Below are 16,875 nucleotides of genomic sequence, written 5' to 3'. Positions count from 1 at the left end.
TAATTATCATATGGTTTCTCTCATCTATGGAACATAAGAACTAGGAAGATCGGTAGGGGAAGAAAGGGATAAAGAAAGGGGGAAATCAGAAGGGGGAATGAAGCATGAGAGACTATGGACTCTGAGAAACAAACTGAGGGCTTCAGAGGGGAGGGGGGTGGGGAATGGGATAGGCTGGTGATGGGTAGTAAGGAGGGCACGTATTGCATGGTGCACTGGGTGTTATACGCAACTAATGAATCATCGAACTTTACATCAGAAACCAGGGATGTCCTCTATGGTGACTAACATAATATAATAAAAAAATATTATTATAAAAAAAAGAGAGATAAAACTACACTTGGAAATACTGGAAGAAGGCTGCTCTTGGAGGGACAGGGGTTGGGAGCTAGGCTAATGGAAGGTTTTGCCTGTCCTTACACATTTCTGCGAAGATGCAGAAAAGCAGAAGCATAGGCAATATTAATCACACACAACAAATCCACGACAGCTAGGATCTGGCTTACATCCAAAGCCAAACAGAACTGTATCTCAACTCTACTACCTGTTAAAATTGTAACACATCTGAGAATTTGCCTTATTCTGAATCACTGTTTAATCTCTAGAAATTGATTTATCTAGCTAGCTTTCAGATACCTTTGAAATTCAAATGAAGTAAATCTGTATAAATGCACGAGTCTCATTCCATGAATCTTTTCTTTCCAACAGGAGTCTTTATTTTTTTTTAAGATTTATTTATTTATTTATTTATTTATTTATTTATTTGACAGAGAGAGAGAGAGAGAGACAGCCAGCGAGAGAGGGAACACAAGCAGGGGGAGTGGGAGAGGAAGAAGCAGGCTCCTAGCGGAGGAGCCTGATGTGGGGCTTGATCCCAGAATGCCAGGATCATGCCCTGAGCCGAAGGCAGATGCTTAACGACTGCACCACCCAGGCGCCCCCCAACAGGAGTCTTTAGAGAGCAAAGATGACAACTGGGAGGACTGTCGCTGCAAATTTTTGCTCTCCCAGTAGTATAGGACTCTGGTGAGATTAGAAATCACATATGTAAGTGCTGGCACATTCGTAAATAGCCGGGAAGTAGTGACTGCTGTTCTATGCATTCAAAGCTCCAGGAAAGAACTCCCATCTTAAATTTCCTTTCTACAGGAGGAGATCATTAGAGAGCATTTCTGATTTAAAAATAGGTACACAGCTATTCTTCAGTTAAAAACCTGACTCATCCTCAAGTTAGAAATATAATGCCCTCACAGGTTTTTTGGTTTCTGCAATGACAAGACTTTCTGCTCAGAAGCAGATTTAGTATAAAGTTTAATCTTCCAAGGATCTCACTTGAACAAGTCCCCTCAAGGTTCTGGAAGAGGCAAACAGTGTATTCAATCAGTTAGGTGATTTTACAAAATTTGCAGAGTAAATGTGTTTTGGCAGCAGACAGTTAAGACCACTGACTTTCCACTGTATTTTCTCTCTGTCACACTTTCCCTCCTGTCAGGTACAGAGTATCCAACTAAAAGATACAGAGTAAAGTGCCTGGGTGGTTCAGTGCATTGAGCATCTGACTCTAGATTTTTGCTCAGGTTATGATCTCAGGGTCCTGGAACAGAGCCCCATGTTGGGTTCTGCACTGAACGTGGAGTCTGCTTAACCTCTCCCTCCACCACCTCTCCCTCTACCACACCTTGCATGCGCGCTCTTTCTCTTTCAAATAAATAATAAATAAATCTTAAAAAAAAAATAAAAGGTACAGAGTACCTAGCTAAAAGGAATGTTGAACTTGGGATACATTCAGTTTGGTTTTAAAGAAATATATTAATCTGGCTGACAATCACTTCCATGTGTAGATAAGTCTTTGATAGCCATTCTGTGTGGAATGTCTTCCAGGGACACTACTGCCAGAAACTGTGCCAAATGACCCCATATCTTGACATAAAGTTATAGGGCTGAGGTTGTAGGCTGATAGGAATAGGTCCTAAAGCTAGAAACAAATTAGAAATTGCTAGAATTAAGTGGGTAATGGAAGAGAGACAAGGTTTGAAAGGTACAGAGCTAAAAATTCTTCCAGATCTTAATCTGAAAGATCATAGAAATTTTTCTAAATTTAACAATGACCCCAAAAGGTAAATACCATTACTAAAATTATTATTGATCAATAATTTTTTAAAAAATTCAATTAACCATGATAGAGAAAAAACTGAATAATCTTTTTATACTCTCTATAGATAATAGTATAAAACAATCATCATAGGAAAATATAATCAAGCAGAGCTTAACCAAATAAAGATATAAAAATATTATAGAGGTAAGAAAAGCAGTTAATAAAAACTATCATTCTTCTCAATTTTTAAAATTTTTCATGTGTTGAAATTTTTCATTTTTTCACATGTATCTTTCTCAGCATAAATTAATATTTACTTTTATGTCTCATTTTGGGTTTTTTCTAAAAGGAAGATAAAATAGATGTTTTAAGTCCCATAAAACCTGCATCAGGCAATCCCCTCTCTGCATTCACTCAGATCTTGAACTGTCTATATTTACAGTACTTTTGGTGGTCCAAGTGGCAATTAATCATCCTCTTGACCTCCAGCATTTAACCAGTAGAAAAAGGCACTAGGAATAAAATGGAGATCAAATACCACTTTTATTAATGGATGCCCAATGACTATCATAGGGTTCCAAAGCATGCAACTGACACCTGAGGCCAATCTGGGTGGCCTATTTTCTCCCCCATGTGAGGCAGCAAGACATGACTCATCCACCAGTCACAATCAGAGTAAGTGGAAAATATTTGATGTCTTCCTCAAACTGGAAAGGCTGTTCTATGGGTTCATTTCATAGAAACTGGAAACCCATCTATTCAATGCATGCCTGGGCACACTGATTTCAGAGAGGACAAGAAATAATAGGAAATCCAACATCCACATTGCCTTCCCAGTGGAATCATTCTGGTGGCTAAAAAATGTTCTCCAAAGTAGATAAGGATGTACCCAATTAACTTCACCCCCTTTTTTTGGGGAAATGTGTGTATGGGGGGAAGTGATGGAGAGGAACAGAACAAGTGTTTCTTCTTATGGACTCTGGGAAACAAACTGAGGACTTCAGAGGGGAGGGGGGTAGGGGAAAGGGATAGGCTGGTGATGGGTATTAAGGAGGGCACGTATTGCATGGTGCACTGGGTGTTATATGCAAGTAATGAATCATGGAACTTTACATCAAAAACTAGGGCTGTACTGTATGGTGACTAACATAATATAATAAAAAAATCATTTAAAAAAAATTAGACATTTCACCAGAAAAGAAAAGAAAAAAGAACAAGTGTTTCTTCAAATATGCCCTCTCCATGGATGTTCCCTCCTATGAAAAATGAAGAGAGGGTAATAAAGATTTATCATTGAAAAGGGTCTTAAGACTGATTTAAATAAAATTTATTTATTTGAGAGAGAGAGAGAGAGTGAGCTTGGGGCAGGGGCCAGGGACAGAGAGAGGGAAAAAGAGTCGCAAGCAGACTCCATGCTGAGCCTGGAGACCAAGGTGGGGCTCAATCTCACAACCCTGAGATCACGACCTGAGCCGAAACCAAGAGTCTGACACCTAACCAACTGCACTACGCAGGTGCCCCAAGACTCACACTCTTTGAACTAATAGCAAAACATAGTAAAAGCCAATGTGTATATATTAACTTTATTGCAGAATATACCTGTTAACCTAAGTTCTTTGGGTCTTTGCTAAATCTTGGAACAAATATGTACATTCTCCTGCCTTATGAAAATTTTCCCAAAGCCAATAGATAACCAACAGATATAAAACAATCACTCTGTAATAAATACATAACCTAAGGCTGCTACTAAGGTTTAGTTGGCTTCAGGGACTTATAACATTCCAGGAACTTTATTTGTGTAGGTGTATTTTTGTAGTATGAAAGGAAGCATATCTTGATGTAGTTGTAATGTCAAGGAGAAATAACCTATAACTCCCAAACAAAAGAACTATAAAAATTTAACATGAGTTTACCATGAGCAAAGAAAAAAACCTCACTAAGTAAGGGAAGCAGAAAAACCAGATGTGGAATCAGGAAGCGAGAACCTATTGAGGGATGGAAGTACCACAGTGAACTGAACAACAGAATTGTGTGGGTGTTCTCATTATAATTATGCTGCTAGATAGCCATAGGATCTTTAAAAAGTGAACTATATTCTCTCTGGACCTCCATATCCTCTTTCTCTCTCTCTCTCTCTCTCTCTCTCTCTCTCACACACACACACACACACACAATGTGAACTCATCCAGCTGTTAAGATCTGTGATGTAGGACAGGATTGAGTTCTCCATGCAGTTCTTCCCAAAGAGCACCTTTCTCAACTCCAGTCCACGAAAAAAGTTCTGAAGGAGAGCTTTACATGGTCAAGTAATTTTAGAAAATATTGCATATTTCCCCCATTGATATATTCAGTGTGCATTTGCCTAATGTTAGCTCTAAGATGTACCACAGTAAAGTAATAATTTTATCTTTGTTTAGGATAGTGTTTGGAAAAAATGTATTTGACAATGAAAAACCTTTTAGCACAATATCTGTGACCTATAATTTGGGAATGTCCTCTAAGGCAACATTTGAGAGTTTCAAACAAGTTCTTTAGAGAGCCCTACAACACAGTACTACATTTAGATAGCATAGTCAGAATCCTGCTTTGAGCTGTCCACTTGTGATAGTGCTGAATTTGTTATTTGGAACTCCAGTGGACAGACACAGAAGACTTTTGATACAAAATATAAAATGGGAGGGTCGCTGGGGGAGGTAAGAGTATGATGATCTTTAATGATATTTTTCTTAATGGAGACAAAAACTATTTTTAATAGCAGGAAATCATGTGGGCTTGGAGAGTCATTGGCTGTAAATATAAGTTTGTTACCATGTTAGGATCTCATTTGAGAAAGGGGACATACAGCAAGAAAGAAAAGAAAGAAAGAAAAGTCACAAGTTCTAACTGTGAACTATTTTCTATGAGAGTTACTAAAAAGAATATGAATTTATGGTCTTTATTCTAAAAGGACTTAGATTCTAGTTGGGGAAAATAATGCAAATATATGTAACCCAAAAAAAGACATTAAAAGTAGATTAAAAAGATAAGGCAGAGGATGGCAAGCTGTAGGTATTTGCAGAAGGATAGATCCCTCTGTGTAGTCAGAGAAAACCACATAAAGGAAATGAATGATCGAGGTATTCTAAGAATGATTATACTGAGGATGGAAGGATGGATGGATGGGCACATGGATGGATGGATAAAAGAGTAAAAATCAGTAATGATGATAAGAACAGCTTAAATAGGGAAATGATCATGTATCAGAGAATCTGGGATGGGAATACCACCAATAATATCTGATAATGAGAAATTTAAAGCAAGAGCTATCAAGCCCCAGACATACATTTTTTTTTTAAGCAAGGAAATAAAGGCCCATACCTGTCTTTAAAAGTTCAAATGCTTTTGGAAAATAGGTCGAATTTTTTTCAATTCCATAAACAACCATAGTCTAAGCCCTTGGATGTCAAGTAAGCATTGAGGGCATAACAATAAAAAATGTTTAAAAAATGTAAAAAAAATAATTTTTAAAAAAGATATATTCCCTGAACCACAGGAGCTCAGGATATACTGATACAGAAAATGAAGAGGGGCGCCTGGGTGGCACAGTGGTTAAGCGTCTGCCTTCAGCTCAGGGCGTGATCCCGGCATTCTGGGATCGAGCCCCACATCAGGCTCCTCCGCTAGGAGCCGGCTTCTTCCTCTCCCACTCCCCTGCTTGTGTTCCCTCTCTCGCTGGCTGTCTCTCCCTCTGTCGAATAAATAAATAAAATCTTTAAAAAAAAATGAAGAAATAGGTGTATACACAAGTAACTTGAATAAAATAAGGTAGTAATTCAATCTTTGATGTAAGTCAAACCCCAAATTGTAGAATGCAAAAGAGAGAGTGAAATTTTGACTGTGATATTCTATAAAGATTACATAAAGGAGGTGACATTTAAGCCAAGTCTCTAAGAATAAATTACATTAAATGAGACAGAGAATGAAGAGAGAATTTCAAAAAGTCCAGACCAATAAGCAAAGGAACGGAGATGTGAGAGGAAATTGGATGATTAAAGAATGTTAAATAGCAAATACTCCTATGAGGTACCAGTGGCAATGGATGAGACTGACAGTGTACTTCAGACAGAACTGTGAAGGATCTCGAATGCCATATTAGCAAAGGATCTGTGCAGAAGAACATTACGATTAAGTCTGTTTTAAAACAAAACTTTTCCAGGGGCGCCTGGGTGGCACAGCGGTTAAGCGTCTGCCTTCGGCTCAGGGCGTGATCCCGGCGTTACGGGATCAAGCCCCACATCAGGCTCCTCTGCTATGAGCCTGCTTCTTCCTCTCCCACTCCCCCTGCTTGTGTTCCCTCTCTCGCTGGCTGTCTCTATCTCTGTTGAATAAATAAATAAAATCTTAAAAAAAAAAATAAAACAAAACTTTTCCAACCCTTCTCTCAGGGTATGCAGCAACCACTTAGGAGCCAATCCAGAGAAGACAAGATCAGAAGAAAGGGAGCGCTTGCTTCCAAATTCCATATCCCCAACACAATTTGCATAGCTCCGCCCCATATCTCATTTCATATTTAGCTTCCACTTAAGGTTTGGCTTATACAAAAAGATCCACAACTTTTTAAAATGTTTACTGTGCAAAGATTTGGAAAGGTAACTCTGGTTGTCAAGTACAAGATAGTTTAGAAAGGCAAAGATACTTTAGGAAGATATTGTAACAATTTAGGTAAGATATGTTTAAACTTTATTAGAGAAATCAACGCTAGTAGAAAATGGAAATATTAAAAAATATTTGAGTTATAATAAGCAGGAACTGTCTGCATACTGAATGTTGAAACTGGGATGCAAAGTGGACATACAATGATGATTCGAAGGTTTACACTCAAGGTCCTAGAAACATGAGGGTATCATTCACTGAGATAAGGACTGTAAGCTGAAGAGAAGATAAGCTACGGGACCTGTTCAATTTTATATATACCGATCTTAGATCTGGGCTTGCAACTGGATACAGAGACACAGGTATTTCAGGAGAAAAATGTGGGTTAGAGATATATATTTGGGTATTTGACTGCTAAAGAGTGGATATATGCCCCAGATATGAACCCCCAAGGAAAAACTGTTAACAATAAGAGGAATATTAAGGGTTTTTTAAAACATTAGCTAGGCATTTAATTTAGCAGTAACTATGCTAAGAGTTTTACACGCATTATTTTAATTAATTGCTTGTGAGTTCTATGAATAACAAACATCACTATTGAGGAGAATAATGTAGAAATTAATATCTGAACTGGAACTACCTATATTCAGATCCTGGCTTGGCCATTTACCATCTGTGTCATTTGGGATTATACTCCCTAGAGCTGTGATGAGAAGTGATAAACATTTAATGCATATACAGTGCTTATCACAGTTCCTGGCATGAGGTAAGTGTTTAATAAATGTGAGCAATTATTTTCCACCCCATTTTACAGATAATGGAAGATAAGTCACAGAGAGGTTCACTACTAAGGGCACACTGCTACATAAATGGCTGGTGTCATCTGTTCCCAAGCCCACTTTTAACCTTTACAGTAGCCTGACTCATGTGCAGAAGGAAAAAAGGTCAGGATGGTAACCTTGGGAAATATCTACATTTAATCAATGAGAAGAAACCAGAGCACCAGTTAAACAAACTTAGAAGGCATGGTCAGACTACCAGGAGAGCCAGGGAGTATGGTGTTGTTAAGCTATTGGAGGAAAGGGGTAGTCAGTAATTTCAAAAGCTTCAGAGAATTTGACAAGGAAATGCAAGGAAAGACTGCTAGATTCAACAATCAGACAATTCCTGGGAACGATTAAGAGAGGATTGAGCAGAATAGATAGGACAAACCCCAAACAGAACCATTTAAGAAATGAATATAAGGGAGGGAAATAAAAGCAGTAAGTGTAGAAGGATAAATGGGGAAGGTCAGTTTAACATACAACTTAAGGGAAAGCTTAAGGCAGGTTTTCCTAGCATGGGGAAGCCTTCGCCATATTCCACATAGAGACAGGAACCAGTAATGGGAGAAAGGTTGACGATAATTAGGAAGGGGCTGATCAATGCATCGTAACCAAGGAGGATGGAGGAGCACAGGGGAAGAGAGCACAGTGATACACTTCAGCCTTGGAAAAGCAAGACTTGGATTACTTTGAGTCAAGAGAGATGGGAAGACATGTTTAATAGTTACCATGTGAAGGAAGCCCGTGGAATTGAACCCCTCACAGCTTCAGATTTTTCGCATGCAGAAAGAAATTCATTTGTGAGCATCGAGAGAGGGATGGTGTAGGGACCTCAAGGAAGAATAAAATTTCCCCACAAGAATGAGAGAAAGATGGCTGAGCAACCACGAAGGCCCTGCTGAGCTTAGAGCAAAACAATGGACAAAGCAACTTGTACAAGGAAGTGAAAGAGATAATGCATCTCCTATCCACAGAATAAGTTAAAGGGAGACAGAGAGACATAAACCGCTCACACAAATGGAAATGGCGCTTATAAGTCAATACAGATTTCACAGAAGGGAGAGACAGAGAAAGCAAACAAGTATTTGGATAAGGCGTAATACACGAATGTACGTAGCAAGCTGTACGATGCATGTCACAGAGCTGCCCACAGAGGCACAGGCCTTGTAACATCATTTTCAGACGTGTCAGTCACATGACATATATGTGACCACTTAGATGACTAAGATTCTAGGGCTGACTGTCACTAACAACTCATTAGCTGCCTAACCCAGTCAAAATATATTTCCACCCTCTGGGCTTCGATGTCCTCACCTACAAAATGAGGTGGAAAAGTTCTCTAAAGATGACTCTAGTTTTAGGATTGCAGGACTCTATATCACAGCCTGCCTTCTCCACCGGCTGGGCCTACAAGGATCTGTTTTTTGAACAGCATACAGCTCTTAAGCTGACATTAAAGGGACGTATTAGTGCTCTCGGGTTATAGGCATGCCTCACTGACCCAAGGGCAGGTGTGCAGCTAAGGCTCAAAAAGGAGCTGCTTCATTCTTATCTCTCTCTGCAGCTTTCTGTGCTACTTAATCTGCACGGAGGAAGATGAATGCACCACAGTTCCAGAGTTTTAAGGGATCACTTCAAATGATAAACTAGGATCTTCCAATCCTTATTCCAACTGGCTTCGATGGATTTGAGAGTCTCTTCTAGTTCAAAATATTCTGGACAAAGGGGTAATTTCACTATTTATGTGTGTGTGTGTCTATAGATATAGATATGTATGTATATGTATATATATATTTATATGTATATATACACATTCCTGGAGGCCCACATTGTGAATCAAGTACAATAGTTCAAAGCTATGCAAAAATCTATTATAAGGGCTTAGATCAAATGGTGGCAATGTAAGCATGATTAAGGGATGGAAAGGTCCTCAAATATTTTTGTCTCAAGATCAGCAAACTGGGGCGTCTTGGTTGCAGAGTTGGTTGAGCGACTGATAACTTGGTTTCAGCTCAGGTCATGATCTCGGGGTTGTGAGATCAATCCCACATCGGGCTCCACACTCAGCTTAAGATTCTCTCTCCCTCTTCCCCTTCCCCTCCCCCCTATCTCAAATAAATAAGTAAATAAATCTTTTAAAAATCAGCAAATTGTTTTGTTGCAACCAAAAATATGACACCCCCCAAAATTGTGCGCACTGTCCTCTTCACTGCTCCCCTTAATGAGATCCATATCACTTATTATTTTCCCCATTGGGTCTAGGAACACCCTTGTTCAATCACCTGTGATTTCTGTTCCTTCCATTTGCATCCTCAAGGCAGACAGGAGAAGCATGTGAGTGGACTGTTTAACACATTGTAGGCACTTAGTAAATACTTGTTGAAAAATATGTGGCAGGCTCAATCTTGGCCTCTCAATGCCCTAGAAGGTTTTACTCAAGAGAAAGCATAAGAATCCTTTTCTGCAGTTGGAATCAATTGTCAACATATGGTGACATGATAACTGGGGTACATGGGTCAAACTGTGGGGTTAGTACTTTAACTAGGATTCTGATAGAGATCCTCATGCAAGCCACGGATACTTGGTAAAGACACCTGAAGCTGAATTTATGATATGATCTCATGTGTAGGTCTTCCACCAGCCTTGTGACCCTACCCATAGGAAAATAAGTCATTTCATAGGCCTAATGATTTCAGTTTCATTAGAAAATATTTTTTACAATGACAGTGAGTCACTTCACTTGTTAACTATGTCTCTCTACCTAAAGCAGATGCCCAGGCATAAACAAATGAATTTGTAAGTGTTTTCTCAAAGCTCAATCATTCATATATCCATTGAACAAACGTGCACGTACTTCCATTTGGAACTACAACCACAAATTTCATTTACTCAGAGAGGTATGTGAATTAGCATTAGAAAAAGGTCCTTCATCAACACAAATCAATTAGAAATGTTCACTCGCAGAAATGCTAATTTCAAGAGTTATGTGATATGTGTAAAAATAAAAACACAAAAATTAAAATGGAAAAGAGATACTGAAAGAGCACACCCATATTATAGTAAAGCCATGATAATTAGGAAAAGAATTGGTTTTTGCAAAGTGAATATTGCCTCAAAATATAATCACAATCCCCTTGTGGATTACCACTGGATAACTTACATACAAGATTGATTACATGTTTTATAAATGATCACATGGCTCTTTATTATTGATATAAAATTCTGTAAAAAAAAAAAAGCCACTATCTACATGTGGCATGAAAGCACATTATTAAAAGTCTCCATTGTAATCCCAACAAAGTAAAAATTCACTAAGACACCTGTATTTAAGTCTAGATTCTGACCCAGACATAAGCATACTGGAATAATACTAGCGTATGAATTTAAATATATAAATATATAAAATATATAAATATTAGAAATTATTTAATAGCATTTAAGTACAGTAAAGTTATCATCATTTGCAATTTGATTTCTTTCTCCACTGTTGCGAAGAACCTACTGCAGCAAAAGTCAAATATCTTGAACTGTCAGAATTAATCCATGCAATGTACGAATGAAGATAAATCTTCCCAGCCTGCATGTAACCATATAACCAAAAACACTTTGATGATTGCTCCTACATTTAAAAACAATTCAATATCCATATAATGGTGTGATCTGGTCCTCCCCTACCTTTCCTGCTTATTTCCCTCTCTCTACTCTGAGCATGCTTCTGCCTCTATGACTCTGCTCAGGATATTCCCTCTACCTAGAATTTCTTTTCTCACGTCTTCACCCACTGAAATACTACCTAGACTTTCAAGTTCATACGAATGCCTTCTCCTTTATGAAACTTACCCAGAACTCTCAGTGAAAGGTGTTTTGGTTCCCTGACCCTCTGAGGCGTTCGGTGTTTCTATGATTGATCCATTCCTACCCATCTGCCACTCTTCAGCCTCATGATTCTCCCGCTCTAACCTTATGGCACCAACAGCACTGCCTCAGGTAATTATCTGAGTACTTGGCTGTCTCCTTGCTCAATTAAATCTTGAAGGCCAGGACTGTCTTTCCTTCCTTCTTAGCATATCAGTTTTCTTCACAGACTCTGATCCACTTTAGGTATAAGCCAAGTATTTGTTGGATAAGAGAATAAAAATAGTACTTGAAAAAATCACCCACATAGTGGTGAAGCAGGAGAGAATTCTTTAATCTTTTCTGTATTTTCAGGATATTCCACAACGCATGCATAATTTTTAATCAGATTAAACTAATTTTATAATACCCAGCCATTCGGAAACTAATGCTGTTCACCATAAGAAAATACTCTAATACATCTAAATATGCTGAGCTTTCCTCAGCACATACCCATTGAAACACTTAGATTCAACCACCACTCAAATTGGCCAAAAAGAAACACTGTCAAGTTTTGGGAAACACAGGAGTTTATGCCATACTATGAGAAAAAAGAAAGTGTGCAATTGAAGGGCTTAGACAAACATAAATCATTTTTAGTACTCTGAACATATGGACAAAAAATAAGATTAGTTAAAACGCTTTCTTGTAATGGGACCTACTCACCTGCTGTTACTAACTTTTAGTATAGGAATCTAGAGTCTGAGAGTCTGATCAAGTTCATTGCCATAACTGTCTATATATCCATCTGTATCTAAGTCTAGCTAGCTGGCAATCTAGCTATAATGACACCTGGAGGGAATTCCCTAACCTAGAAAAGTATATGACAAATAAAATCGTAACAATAGAATTGAATGCACCCTCTGGAATGAGAATATATATAGTTCACTAAGTAATGTAACAAACATGGACATTTTTTTTAAAGATTTTATTTATTTATTCGACAGAGATAGAGACAGCCAGCGAGAGAGGGAACACAAGCAGGGGGAGTGGGAGAGGAAGAAGCAGGCTCATAGCGGAGGAGCCTGATGTGGGGCTCGATCCCATAACGCCGTCGGGATCACGCCCTGAGCCGAAGGCAGACGCTTAACCGCTGTGCCACCCAGGTGCCCCAAAATGGACATTTTTTAAATTTAAATTCAATTAGCCAACATAGAGTACATCATTAGTTTCAAATGAAGCGTTCAATAATTCATCAGTTGGGTATAACACCTAGTGTTCATCATATCATGTGCCCTTATTAATGCCCATCACCCAATTACCCCATTCCTCCACCCACCTCCCCTCCAGCAGCCCTGTTTTTTTCCTATAGTTAAGAGTCTCTCATGGTTTTTCTCCGTCTCTGATGAGGGAAAACAAAAACGGGCATTTAATGGGCTTTGTATCAGATTCTTCATCACTAGGAATCTAACAAGCATGCTTAAAGATTTAAATGCATCAACATAGACTTTTTAGGGGCTTGCATAAAAATATCTGGACAAACTCTGGTCTATTTTATAAAAATGTATTCATATTCCATTTTATACTTTGAAAATTGAAATGAATGCTTAATCTTTTGTATACAATCTATGAAAAATAAAGCCGAACAAAATTTCTTAGGCTGTTGAAGGTCTACTTCAACCACCTGATTTCTTTCGCTGCTCACTATAGGGATGGCTGAGGGATCTTCCCCCTCCTCGGACCCCCACCTCCTTGCCTGAGTGCTAGGCCTCCTCTTGCCAGCTATGTACTCCATGCCATGGTCATACTCTGCACTCTTTGGATATTAAAAAAAGCCTTACTTCCCCTTTTTGTTAGGATAGCCAAATCCTGTCAGGGTCCAAAAGGAAAGTAATTCTTAATTTGGACAGTTGACATGACAGTTGCTAGAAATATGACCGCCCCGGGCATTACTGTTTAATCATGCCTGTCTAAGACCATGCGGGCTGCACGCTAACCAGGGAGGAATATCAGCATTTTCACAAACAAAAGAAAGCTGAGCTTCAGTTAACAAGCTTTGGATGTTTCCTCTTTAGATGCCCATGTAGGTCACTAGTATCCAAAGGCAGGGATTAGCAGCAACGACTATGACAGCATTCTCCAGTTTCATCCTGCTCAACTGTTTTGGGGTAACCCAGATACTCCAAGATGCGAAGAAGAGCACCCACTTAGGTAGAAACGTTTTTATTCAATGACAGTGATTACTTGGCAGAAGGGCTAGGTAGGATAAAGGGTTGAGTTTGCTTTCATTTCCACATAGATAAAATCCTCTATGACCTATTTTCTTAGATTCTGATAATTCCAAGATGTGGGCACTAATCATGAAGTGTAAACTTAGCTTTTATGTAAATCTTGGGTCATGAACATTTTCTTGCACTAGAAAATGTCTTTATTAAGCACTATAGATTATACAAGATGACTGCCAGCCGTCATCGCCACCCTCCATGGGCCTGACCTGCCTGACCTCTTTGAGCTGATTAGGTTGGTTGTAAATTCAAGCTTCATGAGAACATGATGTGAGTGCACTGTCTCTAGCTCTCCGTAACACCACGTCTGGCTTGTGAGCAAAGGAAGGTACCACATGCGTCTCCTTGAAAAATTATTAGGAAAATTGTAATATGCAAAATCTTCTGATATAACATCAAAAGGATAAAACCCTCAAAATTATGGATTTCTACTAACTTATATATAACTTTCTATAACTTATATAGTATCTGATGTGTATCTCATCAACACTGCTTTGTATTTAACAAGTATTCAGTGAACATTTGCTAGATAAATGAATGAATGGACTGCAACCTTGTCAAGATAGATACAAAAAAGACCAAAATCTACAAGAGAACTTGGAAAAGTGAAACCATTATTGTGTTACAAAAGTGGGACTAGGATGATTCTATTTCATTTAAAAATATCTTTCAATATCATAGCAATAATGCTTCGATAATAACCACAACTTATGTTGACATATAATTCAGTTCATCAAGGATTGTCCAACTAAGCATAGGCTTAATAGCATAGAACATACCAGGACACCTAAGCCAAGGCCTCTGTCCTTGAATACCACATCGTGTCCTGGAAGATAGGACAGAAAAGTTTCTAAACAGATCGTGACTTAATGGAACTCCCAAATGAGCAATACACAGAAGTACGGGAAGCAAAAAGAGCTCTAGCTCTACTTGAGGAAAATCTATAGAGCCTTAAACACTCAAGAGTGAGGCATTTGTTTTGCTGGCTGCAGCCATCAGAAGCCAGGGCTGGAATCAATGCAGCACCACGGGAGTGATCTGCAGCTTGGGGCTGGAGTTACTCATAGCCATCAATTCTCCATTGCCTTGGGGTTTGGTTCACCTCACTCTTACCACCTCAGATCCTCTGTTGTTCCAAGTTGTCAAGCACAGTCATTGCTTCCTTGAAAATTACCCAACAAGCATCATTGTGCTCCAAATCTATAAGAGCCCCGGGAAGGGAAAAGTCCCAGAAAGGCTTTCTGACAAGTGCCAACCATTGCTAAGGCGTCACTGCTCTCGCTGATACACACCTCGATTTTATTTAAAGCAATCAAACTGGGGGCACCTGGGTGGCACAGCGGTTAAGCGTCTGCCTTCAGCTCAGGGCGTGATCCCGGCGATCCGGGATCGAGCCCCACATCAGGCTCTTCCGCTATGAGCCTGCTTCTTCCTCGCCCACTCCCCCTGCTTGTGTTCCCTCTCTCGCTGGCTGTCTCTATCTCTGTTGAATAAATAAATAAAATCTTTAAAAAAAAAAAAAATAAAAAAAAATAAAGCAATCAAACTGGCACTTACTCCTAATCCTAAAATTCAAAACTCTCCACATTTAGGGTGTCCCCAGATGAACTTCTAGCTTCATCTCTTGCCACACTATCCTCTCCCCAGCTCTCCTTCCATAAATTCAGCCATATCAGTCTATTTGACATTCTCCAAATATGCTCCGAACTCTTCAGCCCATGGAATTCTGCATAAGTCTTTCCTTCTTCAAACACATCCCTTAAGACCTTGCTCAAGTACTTACCTATCCCATACCATGCATCCAAACTAACTTCCCATTCTCTTTCCTCTAGCCTATCATATCTTATTTACACAATATTAAATATTGTCCTAGGTAGGTCTCAATTGATTATTAGTTTCCAGAAATTCACTCACATCTTATCCACGCCTTGTATTGTGCACCACACGCACACTGACAAAAATACACCAGGCTAATGTAGCCTTGTACCAAGAAGAAGAAAAAAATGTCGATCCGAACACCAGAATTCTGGCCAGTACTCAGGTATGGTCCACAAGGTCAAGATACTTATTTATAACCATACCTGGAAGGAGGTCATTAATTTGATTTTGCAACAATGATAAAAAGATTAATTGGGAATAACAGGAGCCACATTCTGAAGCTTCTGGAATGAGACCTGTTAGGAGTGTGTTAGGTGAGTACTAAAATGCATGATAAAGAAAAAAAAGATGGTCTGAACACAATCTCTACTGCTTCACCAAGAGCAAAGGTAGCCTGGACTAGCCCATCTGCTTTTTTTTTTTTACTTCAGAGGGCTTATTGACTACATCAGTAATATTTCATTTTTGCATGTCAACTCTGTGACAGGCTAGGGAAAGCTACAGGGAGAGCAGGGTTTCCTGTCTCAGGACAGTAGTAACAGCAGCACCCAGCAGTGGCAGCTGCACGGCAGCTTAAAGAGAAAGCTGAAGAGACAGGATAGAGTCCTGAGCATAGGGAAAGCACCACGTGGAATGCTTCAGAAATCACTGGGAGACACTGCAAGGAGTTTAGTGTCTGACAAATTTATTTTGACCTTGTGATATAATGTGGGTTACAGGACAATACCAAAAAAACTCTGAGTGCATAAGAAATTTCCCCAGTGTAATATTTCTATTCCCTTCAATAAAATAAGTTATTTAAAAATATATACTTCTATGGGTCAGTGACTGTATTTGATAAATCCTGGTGATTTTTGATCTTGAACCCAGTAACTATCTTAAAACTCCCCGATCTTATATACGCTGTGTCAAGATGACTTTAAAATCCAAATAATGAAAGGCATTGAATTTGATCCCTGAGGTCCCTTTTCACTCTGGTATTCAAAGGATATAATGCACTTTTCCTGGGTGAGGTTGAACTGATACTTAAGAGGACATGCGTGAAGTCTGGGATTAGCTCCACATATTCGAAAAAAAAAAAAAAGACGTGAGGTTTTTTTGCTCTGAGCAAGAGAGGAAACAGCCTGTTTGCAGTTTAATTCAGGTCAAAACTTTAAAGAGTTTCTGATCTGTTTCCGGATCATATTGCAGATTCAAGAAACTTCAGTCTAATGGGGGAAGCACAAACAGTAATTTTCCAATAACATGAGAAAGTTATGATAGTGCTAAATACAAAATATCCTCGCAGAGCAGAAGAAGTCTCCTTACCACATTCGGGGTAATCAGG

Source organism: Ursus americanus, chromosome 7 (genome assembly GCF_024610735.1).
Source record: "Ursus americanus isolate L20-20 chromosome 7, mUrsAme1.1.p, whole genome shotgun sequence".
Taxonomy (NCBI): domain Eukaryota; kingdom Metazoa; phylum Chordata; class Mammalia; order Carnivora; family Ursidae; genus Ursus; species Ursus americanus.
This window is presented reverse-complemented; position numbering follows the sequence as displayed.